Here is a 5000-nt window from a genome sequence, read left to right on the forward strand (position 1 = left end):
AAGAAGAAGAAGAAGTTGACACTAATGCACGCTTCATCAACACACGACACGACATGAGCTGCATCTATCATCAACACTAGCTGTAACTAGAACATATCATCAGTGTCAGATCAGAATGGCTACTTTTCAGTGACTTAGAGGAAAAACCAAATTCAAGTCTGGAATAAAAGTAGTCCTTCAGAGACATGAGGCCCATGAAGCTGGAGCTTATCCCGGTTTCTTTACAGATCCACGGGCAATAGCAATTGATTGCTATCCTTTAGTTAGAACGATCGTCAATCGCAAAGTACTTTCCGTCATATCCATCAGGCCCAGGTCTGTTAATTATGACAGCAACCTCGGTGTTTTTGCCCTGGGATCAATTTACTTCCGGGTATCGGTCAAAAATCTAAAATCATATAATATCGTCTACTTTTTAAATTTCCTTTGAAAGCTGCCCCCCAACCCCCCTCGCCTTTCTCCCGTCCCATCTCATACTAAAAGTTTCTCCCGTCCCATCTCATACTAAAAGTATACATAGATCAATAAATGAATGAATTAATGAATAAAACGAATTAATGAATGAATTAATTAATTAATTAGATAAATAAATAAATAAATAAATAAATAAGTAGATAAATAAATAAATAAATAAATAAATAAGTAGATAAATAAATAAGCAAATAAATAAATAAATAAATAAATAAATAAATAAATAAATAAATAAATAAGTAAATAAATAAATAAAAACAGTACAAATGAAGTATACACGGTAGTGATATTATAGAATATTTTGATGTAATTCTGTCATCGTTATCGGTAATTTCGATGTAGGATACAAAAATTACGTTTTACGTCATGATTTGTGATTTTGTTTTTGTTTTCTCTCTCTCTCTCTCTCTCTCTCTCTCTATCTATCTATCTATCTATCTATCACTCTATCTATCTTTCTGTCTCTCTCTGTCTCTCTCTGTGTATCTCTGTCTCTCTCCCCCCCTCTCTCTCTATCATTCTATCTATCTTTCTGTCTCTCTCTCTGTCTCTCTCTCTGTATCTCTGTCTCTCTCTCTCCCTCTCTCTCTCTCTCTCTCTCTCTCTCTCTCTCACCCCTATTTTTCTTCTCCTTTTTCCTCCCCCAATGGATAGTAACGATAGCATGACAAAAACAAACACCCTACCGTCTGCCCTACACCTCTATCTATCTCTCTCTCCTTCCCCTTGATGTTTTTACTAATGCAAATGCTTTTCATACTGGCGTAAAAAGCTACTTTGTAAAGAATCACCCTCCATCCAGCCTAGCTAACTAACCGGCTTTCTGTCAAACTAGGTTTTATCCCTTATTCCCCTTATCCTTATCACCACCAACAAACAATTTTGCTTCCTTTTTTATACACATATTTATTTATGCCCCCCCCCCCCCTCCCCTCAATCAGTAGAAAACGTCAGTAGAAGAACTCGAAAGACTGGAACCAATCATGAGACGAATAGACACACGAGAGAGAGAGAGAGAGAGAGAGAGAGAGAGAGAGAGAGAGAGAGAGAGAGAGAGAGAGAGAGAGAGAGAGAGAGGGAGAGAACTAGAGAACTGGCCGGTCATAGATGAGGCGAAACCGAGTCGATCGCTTGATGACGATGATGATTACAACGTGTGTGAGGGGAAGACGAGGGGTGGAAGGAAAAATGTAAACACCAAAAGTAGGCGTGGCTAAGTTTGCTTGATAGAATTAGTAAAAATAGATATATCCCTAAAAATGAAGATAGAGGTGGAGTTTGCGGTCGATTCGTTCCCGTTATCTTTCTCATCCCTGTCAAAGAAGTGGGCGGGGCTTGGAGTCAGACGCTGCGATTTGGGGTTCGGTTTCCGCTATCCCATACGAAAAACACTTGAGTGTTGAGGAGAATTCCAAGTTTTGAGTCGGTTTAGCTTTTGTCTTTCTCAACTTGGGGTGGGAGTTGAAACCCTACACAAGCTTTTCATACGATACGACTTGTTTTTCCTTTGTCATCTGTGCGTGGACGACTCGGTTTTCTCTCGGATTCGGGAGAAGAGGAATAAGAAGAAGAAGAAGAAGAAGTAGTAGAGGAAAAAAGGTGTTTCGTGTGCGTTTTTACGTGTGTGTGTTGGTGGATTATATTTATTCCAGTTGAGTAACCCGATTAAGGCGTTAGTGTTTACGGTTCAAATCTCACAGTAGTTTGTTTTGGTTTCCGCTTCATATCGTGGGAGAGATAATTGATGACAAAAACGAGGAATAAGACTTTAAACACAGTTTTAAATGGTAATAAAAACAGCATATAGAACATGAAAGATGGCTAGAATTTTCTAGCTTTTATTCGTTATTTCGTTCATTCATCGTTTGATTTCTTCTAGTGAAAATTAATCACATTTTTAAAAATCTTGGATTAATCCATATAATATTTGCATTCCGGTTAAGGCGGATGAAATTCATCTTCGCCATTGATTGTAAGACATTTTTCTAGAATTTAATTTCAAATCACATTTTATCAGTCAGGGTTATACGACTTTTATCAGATACCATTTGATAATAATAATAATAATAATATATATCTATCTTCTTACACACAACTTGCCTTTTTTATGATCGTATATAATAATTTCCAACTGTACCTATTCATGAATTAGCCAATCGTCAAACTCAAACAATCAACAATGATGGCAGATTCTAAGGAGGAATTGAAGAAGCAACTGGTAATTCTCCTAGGAAAACGCCCCTTTCTCGTCGACAGATAGACTAGAAGTCGGGAGTTTGTTCAGATTATCGAAACTTCTTTGGATGTGATTTCATTTCTTCAACGGGAACTTGTAAAGGCTTCATTCACTTCAATCAAACAACAAACCGGATCAGACTCAATATCCAACTCTTCTTACATCTCTCTAGATGGTAGCTGTTTAAAATCCTATACACTCAGCCTTCCGTCATCATCATCATCATCACTATTGTTATTATCATTATCATCATCATCATCATCACCATCATCATCATCGTCATTATTATTGTGACAAAAGTTGGAGCTAACAATATCGCCAAATTTCCAGAAACTCTCATCCAAAATGACAGGCCCTGATTCATGAAGTGTTATTGGGCTATTCCAACGGGTATCGCCCATCGCCCATCATTATAATAATAATCATCATCATCAGATCACTTCCACAAAGGAAAGCAACAACAACAACAATAAAGTAAAGACTCCCGAGAGAGTCCAGGGGCCACCACAACGGTCATTATCTCACATTGTTCTACCCTGTCTTCGATTTCTTGGAATTCACTGACTTTACCAGAAAGATAGAGAAAGAATTGTTTTTTTTTTTTAAAGAATCCCCAAATACTTCATCTTATGTCTGTGTCTATTTGATTTCCCATACAGTTGATTGACCTGTAATGTAATTCCACTGGATTGGATATTCTTCTCATATTAAGGTTAGTCCTTATATAAAATATAATTTATATAATTGAGCTTTATATAGCGCAATATCCACTAAATGTGCTCAAGGCGCTTTACAAGGGGTCCCTGGTCAACAGCAACATTTAACATGTAGGACGGGACATGACGCCCGCCGATATTACAATTTTTCGGACACAGACAACGCTGTTAACGGCCAGGTACTCATTTTACACCAGAGTACGGTGAGAGAATGTGAGTAAAGAGCCTTCTCCAAGGACTCAACTATGCGCCGAGCGCGAGGCTCGAACCCTAGACCTTCCGATCCGAAAGCGAGTGTCATACCACAAGACCACCTAGTCCTTAATGATCATAATTGTGCTTCTACTCCAGTCCTGGAAAACCCTATCATGCCTTAGTGAAAACAGAATCGTTCAATAAGGATTTGAACCCGTTGAATTAAAAAAATAAAAATAGATTCAACGATTACAGAATATTTTCGCTCATTCACGTTAAATATAGAGTTGGACATCTGGAATATTCTTTGTGTTTGAACACAAATCCAACTTAGAAATAGGTAATATTATGAAGTTGAATGTAAGCTTCGATTGTATTACAAGAACAGATCAAATGAACGTTTCGGGTTTCCCCTTTATCAACAAAACAGGATGAATGAAACACTACATCTGTAGTGTCTCATTCCTCCTGTTTTGATGATAAAGGGGAAACCCGAAACGTTCATTTGATCTGTTCTTGTAATAAAATCGAAGCTTACATTAAATTTCATATTATTTATTTCTTCGAGCTTCGAGCAGCAACATTTACACATCTTGAAAATAGTTGATTTGAAGTGATCTGTTTTGCCGATAAAGCAATTAATTAATGTCTAAAATGATCACTAGACGTCTATAGACAACTTGAATCCATTGCAACGTCAAGCCAATATTTGGTGACGAAATTTGTAAGAATAGAAATTTTAAGAGTGGAATCAACGTAATCTTTCACAGCTGTGGATTTATTCAATTCCTTATTTTATACCACGCAATTAAAGCTCACTCGCAAGCTCGTAGTGTTTCGTGGCGCGTTGAAAACAGTTAGAACAAGAGATGAAGTGAGTAGAAAAGTGCCAGAAGACAATAGAGAATAAAACATTTTTTGCGGCGGTGGTGAGGTTTGAACCTGCGACCTTATTGGTATGACAACTCCGCCTGGCCGGTGAAAATAGTTGAAGTTTTTAAGCTTTCGCCAATAAATCACAAAAAATCGATGGCAACAATGAATGGTAAATGAAACCAACGAAACAAGATGCTGATACTAATAACTCACTTAATAACTCGAAAGCCATTATGTCGAACTGAGCCTTCAATTGGATTTATAGCTTCACTCATCACGTTTGAACTATAACTATAATAAAATATTTCATTTTGAGGAAAATGAGTTTTCTATCTTCAACGTTGTTAACACGTCAAATTTACTAATCACGAACAATGTTAGATTTTCTTTTATCTCGTAAATTCCGACCAAGATAATACCAAATTGACATACTGGGTCACTATTTCATTATTATATCTAGAAGAAGAAGAAGAAGAAGAAGAAGAAGAAGAAGAAGAAGAAGAAGA

General features: G+C 37.0%; 1 protein-coding gene across 2 annotated transcripts in view; it reads left to right on the forward strand.

Moving 5' to 3' along the window:
• Positions 1-1852: 1852 nt before the first annotated feature.
• Positions 1853-5000, forward strand: part of LOC144966127 (homeobox protein six1-like) — a 155109-nt gene continuing 151961 nt past the window's right edge. The window contains exons 1-2 of one of the 2 annotated variants that reach the window (XM_078902257.1): positions 1853-2070; positions 2624-3419. The gene's annotated coding sequence lies outside the window, so the exon portion shown is untranslated. Of the gene's footprint in view, positions 3420-5000 lie in introns of both variants that reach the window. The other variant, XM_078902248.1, reaches the window with a different exon arrangement.

This window comes from Berghia stephanieae, chromosome 1, assembly GCF_034508935.2.
Source record: "Berghia stephanieae isolate SIO BIC M18660-M18661 chromosome 1, UCSD_Bste_1.3, whole genome shotgun sequence".
Taxonomy (NCBI): Eukaryota; Metazoa; Mollusca; class Gastropoda; order Nudibranchia; family Aeolidiidae; genus Berghia; species Berghia stephanieae.